The following is a 21,516-nucleotide window of genomic DNA, read 5'->3' as shown; positions in this document are numbered from 1 at the left end:
AGAGGTACAGACTTCCTGAATCACTTAATACTGACCCCTTTCTGATGTATACTCCCCCCCCTTTTTCTTTCCTATGGAATTTATGGTTCTTCCCATTGCCTCTTTCATCTCTCAGTATCCATCTTCACCTATCAGCAAACCCACAGTTTGTTTGTAAAGACAAATTCCTCTCACTCCTTTTGATGCCATGATGATTTTTTGCCTTTTCTTTTATACCCCTTTGTTGGGGTTTTAAGAGGTCTAGTTTTTTTTTTCTGTTGAAGGAATTTTTCACCCCATACTGTTACTAAGACAACAAATCGCTGGGTGCTTAAGAGAGACAAAAGACCTGGCTGCTCCTTTTGTTTCACCTGGGTGTGTGGGCAGTTGGGTCTCCAGAGTTTGGACAGAGAGGAGTTGGCTTGCTTCGGCTGCTTTTCCTTGTGCTGGAAAGCCCCTGGATCCCAAAGCCGCCTTCCCTGCCCTGCTGGAGGCCGGGCTGTGGCCACCCTGCCCTGCCGCTGATTCGAGCCTTCGCTACGTTGTAGCCGTGCTCGCCCTGCCTGCCCAGACCTCTGGGGGGCTCCCCGCTTGGATATATGGTGTCTGCCACCTGGGATTTGTGCTCATCCCTGCCGCTCCAGCCTGCCATTCCAGCCTGCCGTTCCAGCCTGCCGTTCCCGAGGGTCCGGCCGGACACCGGGGCCAGCTGCCCAGGGGTTTGTGAAGCCTTTGTTCCATCCTTCCCCGGACCCCAGAGCACCAGTGCCGTGTGCTCCCCGAGCTCGCTCCGGAGCGCCCCCTGCAGCCGTGGGGAAACCATCACACCTGCCCTGCTCACTGGGAGCCACTAGTGCCTCTGCCAGCTGCAAGCAGAACTGCACCAAAGGGGAAAAGGGCCCATCAGCTGAGAAGGCTAGGACTGGGTTTGTGATTGTTTGCTGTTACTGACATAGTTATTGTTGTTTGTTTGGCTGGTTATATATATAATAGTAAAGAACGGTTATTCCTATTTCCCACATCTTTGCCTAAAAGCCCTTGATTTCAAAATTATAATAACTTGGAGGCAAGGGGGTTGCATCTGCCATTCCAAGGGAAGCTTCTGCCTTCCTTAGCAGAACCCTGTCTTTCAAACCAAGACACCCTTTTATATACCTTTTTACAGCCTTTGTATTCTTAGTGCTTTTTAGCCTACATTCTTAGACTTATTTGTCAAGCTAGGAAACTAAACATCTTAGAAGCCTCGTAGTTAGGGATCAGAAAGCCCCAGACACCAAGGTCCTCTCCAGAACACATTTTGTAAAGTGAGATAGGACCATCCAGGGGAAAGGTTCCTCGGGGAGGGGGGCTCACTAGAGCCTCTCACTGGGGAATCTTTTATAGATATGCTAATTAGTAAGACCTATAATGTTATATCCGATCTATTGTGTGTGGACATTGTGGTGTGCATTTCGGCCCATTCCACCTGGACATGGTGCACCTAAGGATCCTTAAAATAAATATAGAGGTAACATCCCTTTTCCCCTTCTAACCGTGTTTGACTCTTGATTTTAAGACCAGGAAAAGGCATCAGTTGCTGGCGACCCAGGTGGGACCCTAGAGACCTTGAAACTCGTAGTCTTGGGTTGAAACACATGTCGCTTTGCCCCTCCCTTTCTGCTGGCGAACTACAGAGTCCAAAGCGACAATCCAGTACTGTGACTAGGGCTTTAGGACCCAGTACAGAAAGGCAGAAGGACAGAAAGGAAGGTGAGTTAAGAGGGACCGGTATTGTGCTAGCACTAGGGAAAGGTTGGGGTTTGAAAGTGTGGGCAGAGAAGCTCGCGAAAGGGGAAAGCTTAAAGCCTGCCCCTACAAATCTATGGAGAGGAGGGGACGCCCTCCATTGAATCCACAGGAGCCCAGAGTCTAAACTCCGCTGTGCTAGTTTGAAAACAAACCAGTGGGAGGCACCAAGTCAGAATAACAATTTAATGGAAATTAAAGGAAAGGAAAAGAAAGTAAAAGAAAACACTGACAGAGTCAAGATACAACCTGAGTCCCTGTTCGGCAGGGTGGTGGTAGCAGTCCTCTGAAGTGGTGATCCTGTAGTAGAAGGGGTCTGCTCTTCCTCAGAAAGTCCAGTGGTGGCTGTGTAGCTTCTGTCCTCTGGAAATCCAGTGGAAAGAGAGTGTCTCTGGTGCTCAGAGTCCCAGATTATATCCACGATGGGATGCTTGGTTCCTCTCTCTGGGTGGAGAATCTCACAATAGGGTAATGAGTCATGAGGCCAAGTGTTGATTAGGCTCATTAACAGAAGATAGTCCAGAGGGAGTTATCTCTGAGTCATGCGGCAGGACAATGATGGGCCATTAACAGCAAGATAGTCTGGGGGGAGGAGGTAAGGAAACACTGCCCCACCTGATTTCAACAGCTCATGAGGATGGTAATAGAATACACCTCAACCCAGGACATTATCCACCCCTTATTCTATTACCATCTACATCATCCCAAACCAATACCTTCTTAAACTCTAAACACACATAGATATATATATATACATATACATATACAAACATAAATACATCCATATATATATATACACATATACAATGAAACCCTACACACCATTCTCACCTAAGATTAGGTCTCCCTGTGGTACACAATGGGTTTCCCCATCTTTCTGCATTACCCACCAAGTGCAACCAGGTCCTTGAGCAAAGACAATCCCACGGATGGGTTTGCCTTTGCCTGAGGTGGGATTAATCCAAACAGTCTTTCCTGAAATACCTCTCAGGTGTACCACAGGGACTCCATCTCCATCCACTGTGTGCAAGGGTTCAGACTCGGCAGGACCAGCTCGATTGATGGACCCTCGGGTATTGACCATCCAGGTGGCCTTTGCTAAGTTCACTTCCCAATTTTTGAAGGTCCCCCCACCAAGTGCCTTTAGGGTGGTTTTAAGTAGTCCATTGCAGCGTTCAACTTTTCCGGCAGCTGGTGCATGATAAGGAATATGATATATCCATTCAATACCATGTTCTCTGGCCCAGGTGTTGATGAGGCTGTTCTTAAAATGAGTCCCGTTGTCTGACTCGATCCTGTCCGGGGTGCCATGTCTCCACAGGACTTGCTTTTCCAGGCCCAAGATGGTGTTCTGGGCTGTAGCATGAGGCACAGGGTAGGTCTCCAGCCATCCAGTGGTTGCTTCAACCATGGTCAACACGTAGCACTTGCCTTGGCGGGTTTGGGGAAGGGTGATGTAATCAACTTGCCAGGCTTCCCCATACCTGTACTTTGACCATCGTCCACCGTACCACAGAGGCTTCACCCGCTTGGCCTGTTTGATTGCAGCACAGGTCTCACAGCTGTGGATGACCTGTGAGATGCTGTCCATGGTAGGGTCCACCCCTCGGTCACGGGCCCATCGGTATGTTGCATCTCTGCCCTGATGACCAGAGGCATCATGGGCCCAACGAGCTAGGAATAATTCTCCCTTGTGCTGCCAGTCCAGATCCACCTTAGATACTTTCCCCTTGGCAGCTCGGTCCACCTGCTCATTGTTGCGATGTTCTTCATTAGCCCGACTCTTGGGTACGTGCGCATCCACGTGTCGAACCTTCACGGTCAGCTTCTCTACTCGGGCGGCGATGTTCTGCCAAATCTCAGCTGCCCAGATGGGTTTCCCTCTGAGCTGCCAGTTGGCTTTTCTCCAGCGATCCAGCCATCCCCACAGAGCATTAGCTACCATCCACGAGTCGGTGTAGAGATAGAGCCTTGGCCACTTCTCTCGTTCAGCAATATCCAAAGCCAGCTGGACGGCTTTAAGCTCTGCAACCTGACCCGATCCACCTTGTCCCTCGGTAGCTTGTGCAACTTGTCGTGTGGGGCTCCATACTGCAGCTTTCCACTTCCGGTTAGCGCCTACAATTTGGCAGGAACCATCAGTGAAGAGGGTATAACGTCTTTCAGTCTCCGGTAGCTCATTATATGGTGGGGCTTCCTCAGCACGAGTCACTTGCTCTTCGTCTTCTTCAGAAGATAATCCAAAAGTCTCACCTTCAGGCCAGTTTGTTATAATTTCCAAAATCCCAGGGCGATTCGGGTTTCCAATACGGGCACGCTGTGTGATGAGAGCAATCCATTTGCTCCATGTGGTGTTGGTGGCGTGATGCCTGGAAGGAACTTTTCCCTTGAACATCCAACCCAGCACTGGTAGTCGGGGTGCCAGGAGGAGTTGTGCCTCTGTGCCGATTACCTCTGAGGCAGCTTGGACTCCGTCATAGGCAGCCAAGATTTCCTTCTCTGTGGGAGTGTAGTTGGCTTCAGACCCTTTGTCGCTTCGGCTCCAGAATCCCAGTGGTCGGCCACGAGTCTCACCAGGCACCTTCTGCCAGAGGCTCCAGGACAGACCATGGCTCCCGGCTGCAGAGTAGAGCACGTTCTTCACCTCTGGTCCTGTCCTGACTGGGCCAAGGGCTACCGCATGAGCGATTTCCTGCTTGATCTGGGCAAAGGCTTGCTGCTGTTCAGGGCCCCAGTGGAAATCGTTCTTCTTGCGGGTAACCAGGTAGAGAGGGCTCACAATCTGGCTGTACTCAGGAATGTGCATTCTCCAAAAACCTATGGCGCCTAGGAAAGCTTGTGTTTCCTTCTTGCTGGTCGGTGGAGACATTGCAGTGATCTTATTTATGACCTCGGTGGGAATCTGACGTGGTCCATCTTGCCACTTTACTCCCAGGAACTGGATCTCTTGGGCAGGTCCCTTGACTTTGCTCCTTTTGATGGCAAAGCCGGCTTCCAGGAGAATCTGGATGATTTTCTCTCCTTTCTCAAATACTTCCTTTGCTGTGTTTCCCCACACGATGATGTCATCGATGTATTGCAGATGTTCTGGAGCCTCACCCTTTTCCAGTGCAGTCTGGATCAGTCCATGGCAAATGGTGGGACTTGACTTCGACCCCTGGGGCAGTCGGTTCCAGGTGTATTGCACACCCTTCCAGGTGAAAGCAAACTGGGGCCTGCATTCTGCTGCCAAAGGAATGGAGAAGAAGGCATTGGCAATGTCAATAGTGGAATACCACCTCGCTGCTTTGGACTCCAGCTCGTACTGAAGTTCCAACATGTCCGGCACAGCAGCGCTCAGTGGTGGTGTGACCTCATTCAGGCCACGGTAATCCACCGTCAGTCTCCACTCTCCGCTGGACTTACGCACTGACCATATAGGGCTGTTGAAAGGTGAATGGGCCTTGCTGACCACCCCTTGGCTCTCCAATTTGCGAATCATCTCATGGATGGGAACCACAGAGTCTCTGTCGGTGCGGTATTGGCGACAGTGCACTGTTGCTGTGGTGATTGGCACCTGTTGTTCTTCAACTCTTAGCAGTCCCACGGCAGACGGGTCATCTGAGAGGCCAGGCAATGTACTCAGTTGTCTGATATCTTCTGTCTCCACAGCAGCTATCCCAAAAGCCCAACGATGTCCTTTTGGGTCCTTGAAATATCCATTTCTGAGATAGGCTATGCCGAGAATGCATGGGGCCTCCGGGCCAGTCACAATGGGGTGTTTCTGCCACTCGTTCCCAGTTAAACTCACTTCAGCTTCCAGTACAGTCAGCTGCTGGGATCCTCCTGTCACCCCAGAAATAGAAATGGGTTCTGTTCCCACATACCTTGATGGCATCAGAGTACATTGAGCGCCTGTGTCAACCAAAGCCGTGTATTTTTGTGGCTCAGATGTGCCAGGCCATCGGACCCACACAGTCCAAAAGACCCGATTATCCCTTTCCTCTACCTGGCTAGAGGCAGGGCCCCTCTATTCCTGGTTCTGGTGCATGTTGCTCCCTTACGGTGAATATGTTCCTGAGGTCCCTTCAAGAGGATCAGTCATACTATCATTCTGGTATCGTCTGGAGTTCTGTGTGCGAGAGACCGGAGCAATGTTGACTCTAGATGCGCTTCTTGTGGTAGTTGTCCCTCTTTTTAGTTCCCGTACCCTGGCTGCTAAGGAGGAGGTGGGTTTTCCATGCCACTTACTCATGTCTTCTCCATGTTCCTGAAGGAAAAACCAGAGATTACCTCGTGGGGTGTATCCTCTCTCCCTGGTTGGGGGACGCCGGCTCCTAATGGCAGAGACTCTTGTTGGTTCTGGTGAGATCTGGTAAATCTCTTCCTTAAGTTCCTTTTTCAATTTCTGATGGCCTTCTTCAATCAAGCTCCGGACTTGCTCAGCCAAAAAATTTGTTTCCACGGATGAGACATGGGTGCGAAACAGGGCTGTGACGGTGTCCTCGTAAATCCTCAGCTTGTTCACCAAGATGCCCACCCTGTCCTCGCCTTCCCTCCATTGCAGCATTGCCAGGTAAAGAGAGTATATCTCTGGTCCAAGGCGTGCGAACCTCAACCACATCTGTGACGTGCACTGGACACCATCTGGGCTCTTAGGAAATCTCTCGTCTTCTGAGAAAATGATCTCCAGCACAGCCAATTCCCTCAGGCACCGGATACCTTGTTCCATTGTGCTCCATTTCCCTTGGTGCACCTGGAGGTCTTCTTTACAAAGGTACCTGTCCCTTACACTTGTAAGCAGTCGCTGCCAGAGGCTGAGAGTTTCTTGGGTTCTCCCGATTCCCTGGTCAATGACCACATCCCGGGACAGAGATCCCAGCTGCCTGGCCTCACTTCCGTCCAGAATGGTGTCATTGTCTGCAGCGTCCCAAAAGCGGAGCAGCCAGGTCAGGGTGGACTCGTTAGTCTGGCGCGTGAATTCCCTCTGCAGGTCACGCAGCTCACCCAGGGATAGTGACCGAGTGATGATCTCTGGCTCTGCCTCTTCTTCTGGGTGCAAAGGTCCTGCTGCATCCTTGTCAGTCACTATGCGGACTGATTTTCTTTTTGATTTCTTCTTCTGGACGGGGGCAACTGCAATCGGTTTGGGCTGTTCTGGTTCAGTGATGGTTTGCATGGGGACACTGACAGTGCTTTTGGTTCCTTTCTCCTCTGAGTCAGTCTGCGTAGACATGGACGCTGTTGTTTTGTGTTTGGTTCCTTTCTCCTCTGTGACAGTCTGCATAGAGATGGACACTGTTGCTTTGTGTTTGGTTTCTTTCTCCTTTGTGACAGTCTGCGTAGAGATGGACACTGTTGCTTTGTGTTTGGTTTCTTTCTCCTCGGTGTCAGTCTGCATAGAGATGGATGCGGTTGCTTTGCGTTTGGTTCCTTTCTCCACTGTGACAGTCTGGGTAGAGATGGATGCGGCTGCTTTGCTTTTGGTTCCTTTCTGTGTGGCAGTCTGTGTAGACATGGTATTTGCTGCTTTGCTCCTTTTTACTTCCTCCTCAAGCAGACATTGAACCACACTAAGTAGTGTTCTGTTTCTAAGCATGGTGTACACAATGCAGGCCATAGAGAAAAAAGAGAATAGAACTGACAAGAAGATTATACCATCCTTAACATCCAGAGGGAACTCAATATTTTTAAAAACTGCTGTGCCTGGCCTGAAAGGCTGGAAGAAACCACTCTCTACTCCTCCCACCAGGGGCTGGGTGCGATTGTTGAAGAGATCCCAGACATAGGAGCCCAGACTAGGACAGCCAAACAAAATTGAGTATATATTCCGAATGGTATTCATCGCCTCGCAGGTTATTATGTTATATGCATAATAAACCAATAAAGCAATTCTCATACCAGTCCCTGGTTTTAACAGGAGTAACACAACAGGCAGATAGTTCCCCATGTGAGGAAAAATATAGAGAGCAAGATACAGTACCCATGTAGACAAGCTGAGCACCATGGTGAATAGGTTTCTGTTTATACAAGATTGTAATTCTGACTTTCTCTCAGAGCAAGCCCCATACTGGGCGCCAAATTATGTGTGCTAGTTTGAAAACAAACCAGTGGGAGGCACCAAGTCAGAATAACAATTTAATGGAAATTAAAGGAAAGGAAAAGAAAGTAAAAGAAAACACTGACAGAGTCAAGATACAACCTGAGTCCCTGTTCGGCAGGGTGGTGGTAGCAGTCCTCTGAAGTGGTGATCCTGTAGTAGAAGGGGTCTGCTCTTTCTCAGAAAGTCCAGTGGTGGCTGTGTAGCTTCTGTCCTCTGGAAATCCAGTGGAAAGAGAGTGTCTCTGGTGCTCAGAGTCCCAGATTATATCCACGATGGGATGCTTGGTTCCTCCCTCTGGGTGGAGCATCTCACAATGGGGTAATGAGTCATGAGGCCAAGTGTTGATTAGGCTCATTAACAGAAGATAGTCCAGAGGGAGTTATCTCTGAGTCATGCGGCAGGACAATGATGGGCCATTAACAGCAAGATAGTCTGGGGGGAGGAGGAAAGGAAACACTGCCCCACCTGATTTCCACTGCTCATGAGGATGGTAATAGTATACACTTCAACCCAGGACATCCGCACAGCTGTGGGAGTGGCTCAGAGGCTTGAGAGATTGGTTGAATGATTGGGAAGTCGAGAAGTTGCGGGTTTGAATCCCGCCAAGACCAGATTTTCGCACGCACGCATTTTCTGTTTGCTAAAATTAGTTGCTTTTTTAGTATTTTAAATTGCTACAGTTTGTGTAGTAGGCTGGATAAACTGCCTGGGAAGTGGGATTCCGAGGCCGGATTGCAGGCTGAATTCCAGAGTTAAAAGCTTTTCTCCGGCAGAGCTTTCCTGTTTGTGAGTAAACATGGGTGGTATTTTTTCAGATGAAAATGTGAAAATTCCCCATAATAGTCCTTTAGAGTTGATAATAAAACACTGGAGATGGCTGACAGGGCTGAGAACTACTCTGGACACCCGAGAATTGATCAGGTTTTCGACACGAGTTTGGTCGACTTTAAAGTTAAGTCAGGGAAGTTGGCCTTGCTTTGGTAGCTTGGAGAATGATCTCATTACTGACCTGATGGTAGAACTTAGATCATTACGCAGGTTTGATGAATTAAGATATGCAGAGCTTTTTACTATGTATCTGAACAGAGAAGAAGCATATGTGATAGAGAAAAACAGTTTGGAGATGGCTTTGAGAAATAGGAAGGGAGGGAAGGCAAGGCTGCCGCAAGCTAGCTTGGATACAACCAGAGAAATCGATATGACAGACGTAGATATGGTAGCCCTAGCCTTGCACAGCAGGAGGGGGGTCTCCCTCCCCGTTCAGCCACCAGGGCGGCCTGCACAGGTGGGGGTAGGGGGTGGAGGAGCCGCACCACCACTGCCATCACCACGGCCCCGTAGTCCAAGAAAGGGACAAGCAGGCAGTGGTTTCAAAGCCAGATGCAGCTGGCGGGGAGCTGCAATGCGCAGCCGACTCCAAGCCAGAATCGGCTCAGCACAGAGCCTCTTTCCCTCCCTCTTCCTTGCTTGGAGCGGAGAGCGGGCACAGGGGTGGAGCGGAGGTGGGCTTCCCACAGCCCCCTGACAGCCCTAGAGGCAGGGAAGGGGCGGACTGGCCGCCATCCCCCGATTTCCACAAACACCGAAGTGAAGGCGGAAACGGACACGGACGGTTTCAGCCGCATTTCCCTGTAGGGAGAGCTGCAAGCTTCAAAGCTAAAGATAGGCGCTGCGGCTCCTATTCCCCACCCTGCGGCCCGGCCAGGGTTAAAGCTGGCAGCGGACAGGATGGCCCCGACCCAGGTGGCTCTTGCGGAGCTAGGGATGGAGGAAGCTGCTTGCAGCCCTTGCCTCCTTGCGCTTCTAGCGCTGGAAATAAAAGCGAGGCAGTCTCTGATCAACCTTTGGCTGAGACAGTCTCTAATACCAATGAAGCAGTTTCAATTAAAAGCAAATGGGATGATTCCGATACAGATGGTTCCCGTGGGGAGGGTGGTAGAAAAAGGGGAAAGATAGCCCAAGAAGCCATGAAAGCAGTCAGTCCCATCGCTAAACACACAAGGTCAAAAGCAGATAAAGGAGGGGAGGAAGGACCTGTATTAGAGGTACCTCTGAGACAGGCTGTGGGAAATCAGGGAGTAATTTATATAAAGACACCATTCTCCCTCAGATAACTACAGCAGTGGAAAAACTCAATTGGAAGATACAGAGACAATCCAGAAAAAGTAGCTATGCATGTAGAAATGTCCATAAAATCCCAAAACCCAGATTGGGGTGATCTGGATGTTGTGCTAGATGAATTATTGGATAACATGGAGAAAGAAATGGTCAACAAAGCTGCTATATCTGCTATAGAAACTCAAATTGCAGCTGGGAATCTCCAAGGGTCAGTTAATGACATTTATCCCCTATCAAACCCTGGCTGGGATCACAATGTCCCAAAACAGATGGAAAAGCTGAAGAGATACCAGAAATGGGTGGTTGTTGGGTTAAAATGTACCATTCCTAAAGCAGTGAATTGGGCTAAGTTATACGACATAGAACAGAATCCAAACAAGAACCCCACAGAGTTTCTGAATAGGCGCAAAGAGGCTGCACAAAAATACACTACCCTAGACCCTGACTCACCTGTGCAGCACTTCCACCTGGCCTACCTGTTTATAGGCCAATCTGCAAATGACATAAGGAAAAAGCTGCAAAAATTGGATGGGACACAGGACATAAGTAAATTGTTGAATGTAGCCTGGAAGGTACATCAGAACAGAGATTTAGCAGGCAAAGATAAACATAATAAACCCCACCACAAGAAGAAGTATGATAACGGAAAGTCATCTGACACATCAAAAAAGGCTCCCCCTTTTCCCCTAGCCAAGGACCAGTGCGCAATTTGCAAGAAACGGGGGCATTGTAAAAATGAGTGTCCAACATGGGTGGAAAAAAAACCCCCAGTTCCAGAACTAACTGTAAATAAGGACTGACGGGGACCAAAGGCAACTATCCCAGCAGAGCCTTCAGTTGTAGCTAAGCTGGGGAAGGATGATGTTGAATATCCAGTTGATATGGGGGAAATATATTCTCTGTTAAATATTTTAAAAGGTAAACTGAGTCAAGACACTGTGGATGTGATCGGAGCTACAGGGGTAAGCGAAACAAGGCCTTTTCTCCAACCTTTGAAATTTAAATTAGGAAAACACTGCGTCACCGTCTTGGTTTTAAAGACAGGTGTCTGCTAAGGAAGGCAGAAGCCTCCCTTGGAATGGCAGAGGTAACCCCTTTCCCTCCAAGTTATTATAATTTTTGAAATCAAGGGCTTTTAGGCAAAGATGTGGGAAATAGGAATAACTGTTCTTTACTATTATATATATAACCAGTCAAACAAACAACAATAACTATGTCAGTAACAGCAAACAATCACAAACCCAGTCCCAGCCTTCTCGGCTGTCGGGCCCTTTTTTCCCCTCGGGTGCAGTTCTGCTCGCAGCCAGCAGAGGCGCTAGCGGCTCCCAGTGAGCAGGGCAGGTGCGATGGTTTCCCTGTGGCTGCAGGGGGCGCTCTGGAGCAAGCTCGGGGAGCACGCAGCACTGGTGCCCTGGGATCCTGGGGAAGGATGGAACAAAGAAGCCTCACAAACCCCTGGACAGCTGGCCCCGGTGTCTGGCTGGACCTTCCGGAACAGCAGGCTGGAGCAGTGGGCTGGAGCGGGAGGGATGAGCACAAATCCCGGGTGGCAGACACCATGTATCCAGGCAGGGAACCCCCCGGAGGTCTAGGCAGGCAGGGCAAGCACGGCTACAACGCAGCAAAGGCTCGAATCAGCGGTGGGGCAGGGCGGCCACAGCCCGGCCTCCAGCAGGGCAGGGAAGGTGGGCCGGGGATCCTGGCATCTTTCTCCGCAGAAAAGGGAAGAACGGCCGAAAAGAACCAGCAGCTTCTCTCTCTCCCCAGCTTCTCTCTCTGAACGCTGAGAGCAAACTGACCCCACACCCAGGTGAAACAAAGGAGCAGCCAGGCCCACCCTACCTCCAGTGGGCAGCTCTTTTGTCTTTCCTTAAGCACCCAGCGATTTGTCGTCTTAGTAACAGAGTGGGGGAAAATTCCTTTAACAGTAAAAAAAACTAGACCTCTTAAAACCCCAACAGTCACTCACCAGTTCCTGTATATGCCAAATTCCCCAATGCCATTATTGGGCAGAGATCTATTGGAGAAATTGGAAGCAGAAATTAAGTTTTCCAAGGAAGGGGGAGTGAAAGTTATAATCCCAGAATCTAAATTTATCGAAGCAGCTGCTATACATGTACAGGAATGCCATGGAAAAATTCCAAAGAAGTTGAAGATGCTGTCATTCAAATAGTGTGGGCCAATGATTCTCCTGGCAGATCCAAAAAAGCTGAACCTGTGATTATCACACTCAAAGCAGGGGCTACACCAGTAAGGCAAAAACAATACCCTCTGAAATTAGGAGGCTGCAAGAGATTAGTACCTGTAATTGAAAAGTTTCTCAAATTTGGGTTGTTAGTGGAATGTGAATCCAGGTACAACGCACCAATCTTGCCAGTAAAAAAAGCTGATGGTAAAAGCTACAGGTTGGTACAGGACTTGAGGGAAATCAACAAGATAACAGAGGACATACACCCAGTGGTAGCGAATCCTTACACACTCTTGACAACACTAACAAATGAATTAGGGTGGTTCACTGTTTTAGATCTCAACGATGCCTTTTTCTGCATTCCTGTGCATAAGAATAGCCAAGAACTCTTTGCTTTTGAGTGGGAGAATCCTGAAACAGTTAGAAAGACCCAGCTCACCTGGACAGTTTTACCACAAGGATTCAAAAACAGCTGGCAAAGGAGCTGGAGGACTGGAGGAAACAAGAACCAGGAGGAGCAGTTCTCCAGTATGTTGATGACATCTTGATAGTAGCGGACAAAGTGGGTATCAGGTCTCGAAAGAGAAGGCACAGGTTGCTAGGGAAACAGTAGTATACCTGGGCCTGGAAATTTTCCATGGACATCGACAACTCAGCAGAGAACGGAAGGAAGCCATCTGTCCACTTCCAGAGCCCCATACCATAAGGGAGATGCAGGCCTTCCTGGAAATGGTAGGTTAGTGTCGCCTATGGATATCAAACTATTGACTACTGGTAAAACCTCTGTATGAGGTCCTTAAAGCAGCTGAAAAGGGGACAATCATGTGGACAGAATGCCAGGGCTGCATTTAAACAGCTGAAACATTCCTTGATGTCGGCCCCAGCACTGGGGCTGCCAGACTTGACTAAACCTGACACTAAACCTTGCCATATATCAAATCCCTCCTGATGGGAGAGAATATTTTAAAAGTCCTTGCAAGGAGTTTCAAAGAATAAACCCAGACTTTTCCTGGAGTTTCAGTGCTGCCAGATAGTTGTTTATTAAGTCTTATCAGAGGAACAGAGCCACTAGCATGACCCAGGTTCAGCACAGAGTACAGAAAGCAGGAGAGAAGTCCAATTATCAAGATTTACACAGCCTTTTTAACGATAATTTAACCAATGGTTACTAGAAACGTATATTATTTTCACTTTCCTACCAATTATTCAGTAACACGGCCAGGAACTGCAGAATTCTTTGTCCAATCATCCCAAATTACTTTTACTGCAGAATATGGAGTAGTAGAAGAAGAAGAAGAAGAAGGTTTGGAGAACAACAACAATCCTCCATTTTGATATTTTTTGCTCTTATCTATTTATTACAAAGAGAAGTCCAAAACCTCTAAATTTTTCACCCTGTGACAATCTTACATAGTAGTCTATCACCTAATTCACAGCACTGTATTTTCTAGTTCTTGTCTGATCGTCGGCAGTTTTTTCCAAGGTTGGAGATCAAAACAGTGTTGTTCAGGGGGTAAAAACCCTTCAAAACAGGCAGAGAAATATTCTTGGCACTCTGGGTTCCTACATAAACCTTTTGAACTCTTTACACATGAGTGACTCAATATTGCTCTGGGGGTACTGGCACAGCACCTTGCAGACCAGCAAAGAGCTGTGGCCTATTCTTCAAAACAACTCGACAATGTAGCCCAGGGTACAACTAGACAATGTATCCTGCTTTCAAGCAGCCTGCCCTCACCCTCTATGCTGCCAGGCAAATGCAGACTAGCAGTCATAGATATCAAAGACTGCTTCTTTAACATCCCCCTCCATCCTCGAGATGCACCCCGGTTTGCCTTCTCAGTCCTATTCCTAAACAGGCAGGCCCCTCTGAAAAGGTGCCACTGGTGAGTCCTCCCTCAGGGGATGAAAAACTCGCCTTCCATCTGCCAGTGGTATGTAGCCCACCTCCTCTCACCCATCAGAAAGACTTTTCCAGACACCATCATCCTGCACTACATGGCTGACATACTAATTTACTCTAGAGATCAGTCCTATTTGGACACTGTTTTAACTAAGACAATAAGAGCTATTGAAGACACTGGATTTGAAATCCGTGAAGACAAGATCTAGCGAACCTGCCACTGGACCTACCTGGGACTCTGAATCGGCAAGTGAACTGTCGTACCCCAGCAGCTCACCATCACAGATAACCCGAAGACCCTCCACGACCTCCACCAGCCCTGCGGGTCCATCAGCTGGGTGCGTCCACTGCTGGGGATCAAGACAGAGGACCTCACATTGCTCTTCAATCTTCTCCGAGGCAGCAAGGACCTGGATTCACCCTGTGCCATCACTCCTGAGGCCCAGGAATCCATCATGATAGTCTGTGGGAGACAGAGGAGTAAAAACTCCTGCAATTAAAGGAGGCTTTGATTTACAACCCTGGAAGAGACTAGGTCTGGCTTAATTGACAAAGATTTGTGGACTTTAAGCAAAAGGATTACAAACTTGTGTTCCTATAGTTATAAGTAAAATTGTACACTGGGTGTTTTGGTGAAGGGTTTTAAAATATAATAGTGTGATTTTATATAGTTTAAGTTAAGAATGTAGATGGTATAAGAGAGACAACTGTATGTACATGACATGAGAAGTTATTGGTCAAGACATAGCTGCATTGCAGTGAGAAGTGCCACAGGTGATAGGTCATTAATCTAAAACAAAGTGTCGTTTTAAGTATCTATTGGATTAGAAAGTTATAAATTACCATGTAACCCTAAATCTTGTGACTAGTCGCCATTACTCGGGGGTGTTGTAAAATCTCACGCCTGGACTGATGCGTTTGTTATTTTAAACAATAAATTCGTGTAGTTGCATAGTCCCATCCCTTAAAGTTATTTTCCTCCCACACGTGAGAGCGCAAGAAACGGACAATAGTCCAGGAAGCATTATCTTCCCGGCAGGCGCACAGGACTGATCCCACCCTCCAGTTCCAGCTCATCATCCTGGCTAAGTCACCCAGATTCAATGCGTTAATTTCTCAGTGGGACATTATGCAGAAAGATCCACTCCTTGTCATCGAGTGGGTCTTCTTACACAATCAGCCTACTGAGACCATTGCAACACCTCAAGAGCTGATGGCTCAGCTCATTATTAAAGTCAGGGCATGCCTCTGCACCCTTGCAGGGTGTGATTTAACATGCATTTACCTTCCATTGACCGCTGGGGTTCTGGACCATTTGCTCCAGAACAACGAGCACCTCCAGTTTGCCCTTGACTGCTACACAGGCCAAACTTCCATCCACAAACCTAGCCATAAGCTGTTAAATTTGACTTTCCATTTGGTCCCAAAATCACTCCAAAGTCGAACACCTCTAAAGGCCCTGACCATTTTAACCGACGGCTTGGGGGGATCCCACAAGTCAGTCATGACTTGGAGGGATCCAACGACACAGAAGTGGGAGTCTGATGACAACATTGTTGAAGGATCCCCGCAAATCGCTGAACTAGTGGCCGTTGTCAAAGCTTTTGAGAGATTCAAAAAACTGATTCATTTGGCCACTGATTTGGCATATGTAGCGGGTGTAGTTGCTAGAGCTGAACATTCCTTGCTAAAAGAGATGTGTCATAGGTTAGCAAGCATAGTCCCGGAAGGGATGTCCTTGCTAAGGGGTGCTTACAATTTCCTCTGGGACCTGATAGAACCTATCAGCTGGCCAGTTTGAATATGGACAATTCTTTAAGCCACTTAAAGTTGTGACCGCCTCTGTGATACACACTTAAGAATAGACAAACTCCCCCCCCCAACCTCTCTCATTTCCGGCGCTGGGACAGGTGGCTGCAGGCCCCGAGCGGGGGCCAGCGGGCCCGGCCAGCCTGGAACCATGGGCCTGTTCCAGCTGTGGAACCCCCCCCCCCCCCCCCACTGCCTTGCTGTGGGCAGCCGGAGCAGCTCGGAACCACCCCCCCCCCCCTCCCCACTGCAGCCAAGATTTCAGCAAAGCGGCACCTCTGTCCAGCAGAGGTAAGGTGACCAACAGCGATAAGCCACACAGCTGCAAGGCTGAGGAGAGATTAACCCTTTTATTGCTGTGAAGAGCTGAAAACCTGAGGGAAGAGAGAGAGGAGATGCTTAAAGCTGAAAGTCTGTTGTGAAGCTATGATATATCAGAGTATCCTGTTGTAATTTCATGAAGATATGGGGGGTGGAGTGTTCAACTCGTAAGCAATAGGCAGATGCTGAAGCAGCTGTAATTTCATGAGAAGTTTGGACAGAAAGAGAGAGATGAAGCAGATGAACCAGATGAGGACTTTTGCTCCAAATGGGAAAGGAGAAAACCTCAATTCCTAGAGATGCTCCCAGAGATAGTCCTAACAATGAAGATGAGGAAGACCCTTTGCTCCCAGGGAAGGAGAAGGGCCTCTGTTTCTTTGTTTCTGAACGGCTCAACCTTAAAATTCTACCCCAAAAAACTTCAAGAGTGGACCCTCGAAAGCAGTTGCGGGAAAAGCTGCAAGTCAGGGGAAGGGACTCACATCGCAAGCAGAGAGACTCCTCTTCCTAAATGGACTGAATAATATTTGGAAGTGGGCGGCTGTCTCGTTGTGATAATGTTTTCATAGCACGAGCAAGAAGAGACTTCTCTTTCTAAATGGACTGAACAAAGTTATTATGGAAGTGGTAAACAGACTGAACATCTTAAGGGTTGTCTTTTTACATTGTCAGTGGGAAAAGGGAGGAAGGTGGGGGGAGGAGGAGAGTTCTGAAGGTGGTATAATTTTTTTTTTTCTTTTCCTTCTTTTAGGTCTGTTAATAAACTTCTTTATATTCTTTCAAGTTTGGTGCCGGCTTTGCGTTTCTCCTAATTCTTGTCTCACAGAAGATAAACAGTAATGAGTATTTTAGACCAAACCACTACACTAAATTGGCGTTTCTGCCCGGTTATAAACCCAACCCGCGACAAGGTGGCAACCCCAAATTTATACAGGTTGCTTTTGAAGTTAATCTACCTCGTCTCCCACGGAAAGGAACCATTCCATATAATGCATGTGAAGTCACACACCGACCTCCCAGGGCCAATCGCAGAGGGTAATAGAAGAGCCAATGCCCTGGCCATGCCTGTGCAAACTGCTAACATACCTGACATCTTTGCACAGGCCAAGATGAGTCACAGATTTTACCATCAGAATGTGCCAGCCCTCATGCGCATTTTCCACCTACCGTGCCACTAGGCGAGGGCAATAGTGGCCACAGGCCCCAACTGTCAGCAGCACCAGATTCCATAGTTGGGCTCGGGGATTAACCCCCGAGGACTCAACAACTGCCAGTTGTGGCAGACAGATGTGACCCACTATCTGGCATTCGGCAGGCAAAAATACATACACATGTCCATTGACACATTTTCAGGAGCAGTGTTTGCTTCGGCTCATGCGAGAGAGAAGGCCAAAGATGTCACCAGGCACTTTCTTCTGGCCTTTGCCACCTTAAGCGTCCCTGAACAAATTAAAACTGACAATGGCCCTGCCTACACCTCTCACAAACTCAGGGATTTCTTCAATCAGTGGGGGGTGAAGCACAGCACAGGCATACCACACTCTCCTACAGGACAGTCAATTGTTGAAAGGGCCCACGGCACCATTAGGCGGGTCCTCGATCAGCAGTGAGGAGGGACAGAGACCAGTTCTCCCATTGATAGGCTCTGTAAAGCCCTTTTCACAATAAATTTCCTAAACTGCTCATTCATGGAACCAACCCTCCCTGTTTTCTGGCACTTCTCCAATTTGGCCTGAGCTAAGCTCAATGAAAAGCCACCAGTGCTGATCAAAGATCCTGAGAGCCAACAAATATTGGGCCCTTTCCCTTTAATAACCTGGGGGAGGGGGTATGCCTGTGTATCAACACCGTCAGGCCTGAGGTGGCTGCCGAGCAAGAACGTCAAGCCTTACACTGCCCAGCAAACACTGCTCCCAAAGACACAGCCATGCCTGAAGCTGATGCAGAACAACCAAAAGACCAAAGAAGCACAGCCTGGAGACGGAGACGATGTAGATCTCCACCACAGACACTGACTCACTGTCCCACAACCAGAGCTGTGACCGGATAAGTTTTACACTGTTGATGTCTTCCCAAATCTTACCCCCTTTTTTTCCTCCCTCCACTTTATCCATTCCCTTTTTCTCTGGCTTCTTAGTTAATAAAGAAAGGGGAATGCAAAGAGGGAGGGAATGGAAGGCCCTCCCCTGAAATTGCAAATTTTTAACTCTGTTTAAAACTCTAGCAGAAGCACCTACTAGCCAACTCTCCCATCATGAGACCCAGCACTTGTTGCGCTGCCATCCCCTGGATGCTCCTGGTACCACTGGCAGTGGATGCTTGGACTGTACAGCAGCCAAAAGAGACCCTGGCAAACACTACCCCCCTCCATGAGATCATCCATGCCAGCATCCAGAGGAAAGAGTCCCTGAAGTATGTGAAGCCTTGTTGGGACGTTGGGTTGTGGGTGTTTCTGATCATTTTTGTTGTTTTGTGGATGTTTGGTTGTTTAAAACATTTGGGTTTTGAGATCCCCAGGGGAAGCCTCCAATTAAGAGAAGGGGGAGTTGTGGTGGCCAGTGAGCCTACGGTACAAGGGACAAAGAGAGTCCACTGGTGCGACAGTCCCTAGTACCAAAAGATCCCCCCCAGGTTAGGGTGACAAAAGAGGCTTCTCCCAGGATGCTTTGCCCTGCTATGTTAATGTACCCCAGTCCTGCTTCCCTGGTTGGCTGTTGGCCTCCCCGCCCCTTTGTACCTTATATGTCCCATGCCCTAAAAGGTTCTCCACTCCAGGTTCCCCCCATTGGCCCTTGCCCCTCACCACTCCCCCAGAGCTTCCCCATTGGCTCCCATTCCCTAGTCCCCCCTGTGTACTGCCCCGTGCCCTCAGATCATTGGTCGCTGATGCTCGATCCACTCCCGTACTTAAACCTGGACCCTCCATTGTTCTTTGTCTTCGTCCCTGGAACCCTTCACAAGTGTGGCTGCAATAAACCTCGTCCGTGGAACCCCATATGAGGACCCTTCCCAGCTCTTTGTCGTTGACCCATATACTGGAGCTGTCCATGCGTGTGTGAGTGTACGCGTGTGTGTGTGTGGTGGTCCTGCCAAGCGGCTTTGCTAAGGAGACGCTTTTAGGAAGGTCGCAGCATCTCGCGCTCCTGCACCGCAAAGCCCCTCAGTCTGCGACACCTAAAGCAGTGAATTGGTCTAAATTATACGAGGTCAGACAGAATTCAAATGAGACCCCTACAGAGTTCCTGAATAGCCTCAAGGAGGCTGCATGAAAATACACTACTCTGGACCCTGACTCACCTGTGCAGCACTTCCACCTGGCCTTCCTGTTTATAAGCCAATCTGCAAATGACATAAGGAAAAAGCTGCGAAAGATGGATGGGACATATGACATAAGTAAATTGTTGAATGTACTCTGGAAGGTACATCAGAACAGAGATTCAGCAGATAAAGACAAACATGATAAACCCCACCACAAGAAAAAGCATGATAAGGGAAAGTCATCTAACACATCAAAACAGGGTCCCCCTTTTCCTCTAGCCGACGACCAGCGCGCAATTTGAAAGAAAAGAGAGCAGTGGAAGTACGAGTGTTCAACACCGGCGGAAAAGAAGCCTCCAGTTCCAGAACTAACTGTAAATACAGACTGACAGGGACCAAAGGCATCTCCCTCAGTGGAGCCTTCAGTTAAGCTGGGGAATGATGATGTTGAATTTCTGGTCGATACAGGGACAACATATTCTGTTAAATACTTTAAAAGATAAACTGAGCCAAGATACTGTGGATGTGGTCGGAACCACCGGGGTAAGTGAAACAAGGCCTGTCTTGGGGTGACTTTATGATGTGTACCCCCTATCGCTGCTCTATGCCCAGAAATTAACTTTGTGCCTTTCTGTGCCTTTAAACTGAGCCTGAGAGGGGAGAGAGAAAAAAAAAACCGAGTGAACTTTTCAAAGCAGTTGTTCAAGGACAAAGATGTATACACTCCTCTGCTTCTAACAGCAGCAAGAGCAGAGGAAGCACCCTGCTGGCTGCTTTTCAGCCAGCTTTCGGCTCCTTTTCTCTGGAGGGAGATGGAGAGTAGAACTTTGTTTTCCTGGGACTTCGGTTTTTCCCTTCTTCTCTTCTGGACTGTTTCAACATCAGTGCACATTGGGAGAATTTTCCACCGAGGCCCTGGAGGTGGGCCCACGACCCAGCTCCAAGGAGGGGGAGAGAGATTAGACCTACGGAAGGACTCTGAAATTTCTGCAGGTTTCTCTCCACAGCGAGAGGTTTTATTATTTAGCATCATTACCCTTTTCCTGTGTGTTTGTTTATGACAGCTGGTGAGGGGTCAGTAGCTCTGACCGAGGAAGCTGTGACCGGTCCGGAGAGATGGTCCCAAAAGAGATCGTCTTCCCGAAGCCCGGTGTCTTCCCTCAGCTGCTAGCTAGGAGGGCCCGTGCAGAAGCTGTCAGCTCTTTAGTGATTGTCAGCTCATGATTTCAGCTCAACTCTGCAGGGCAGCCTCCAGGTCAGACCAGGGAGAGAGAGACAAGAGGCCCATGTAGCTGTCCTGCACGAGGTAGCTTTATTAGTCCGGCGAAGGGGAGGCTAGGGACGAGCATCTCTCTGCCCTCGCAGGGGCAGGGGGCTAGCTCTTATAGGGATACAGGGGGTGGGTGTCAGAGGGTAAAGGCCAATGGGCTACAAAGGATCTGCATAGGGTCTCCCAGAGGATTCTGGGTTTGTCTTCTTGCCATAACTGAAAAGTGGTTGCCTTTCCAGGGGAGTTCCGCTGGGAGATTTGAGCAATCTCCTTATCTCAGCAGACATCCCTCCAGGGCAGTGGCTGTGCATACCCTACAACTCCCCTTTCTATATTTAAAAAGGCATTTCAAGCAGCCTTTCTGCAGCAACGTAGGAGGCAAGAGAACATAAGTAACACAATAATAATTACAATGAATACCCACAAAGCTCCCTTAATCAAAGATGCAATCCGTCCCGTTATTCCCCATCATCCGAAAAGGTCATTGACCCAGTCTAGGCTCTTATCTACTTTTAAGTCTTTTACTAGTTCTTGTAGTTTCTGGATGTTCGCCTGGATGGATGTTGAGTGCGAAGAAAGATTGAAGCAGCACATGCCTTCAAAGTCTTGGCAGCCATGTCCATGGGCAAGCAGTAGGTAGTCTATTGCTGCTCGATTTTGTAGAGTTGGTTGTCTAGTAGTCTCCTCATCTTTTAAAAGATCGCTCAAGGCAGCAAAGGTCTCATTGGCCTGTTTGCTTAGCCAACACCCTAGGTGATTGATATCCCCAAGGGATTTGAGTGCAGCAAACCAAGGAGTGAACA

General features: G+C 48.6%; 1 long non-coding RNA gene across 1 annotated transcript in view; it reads right to left on the bottom strand.

Moving 5' to 3' along the window:
• LOC138102818 (uncharacterized) overlaps nucleotides 1-21,516 on the bottom strand; it is a 44,302-nt gene that overhangs the window by 14,892 nt on the left and 7,894 nt on the right. The window contains exon 2 of the long non-coding RNA XR_011147559.1: nucleotides 14,286-14,518. This is a non-coding gene — a long non-coding RNA (uncharacterized lncRNA). The remainder of the gene's footprint in view (nucleotides 1-14,285; nucleotides 14,519-21,516) is intronic.

The sequence above is a fragment of the Aphelocoma coerulescens genome, assembly GCF_041296385.1.
Source record: "Aphelocoma coerulescens isolate FSJ_1873_10779 chromosome W unlocalized genomic scaffold, UR_Acoe_1.0 ChrW_unloc_scaf_2, whole genome shotgun sequence".
NCBI lineage: Eukaryota > Metazoa > Chordata > Aves > Passeriformes > Corvidae > Aphelocoma > Aphelocoma coerulescens.
The sequence above is the reverse complement of the archived record's forward strand: the minus strand, read 5'-3'. Positions and strand labels throughout refer to the sequence as shown.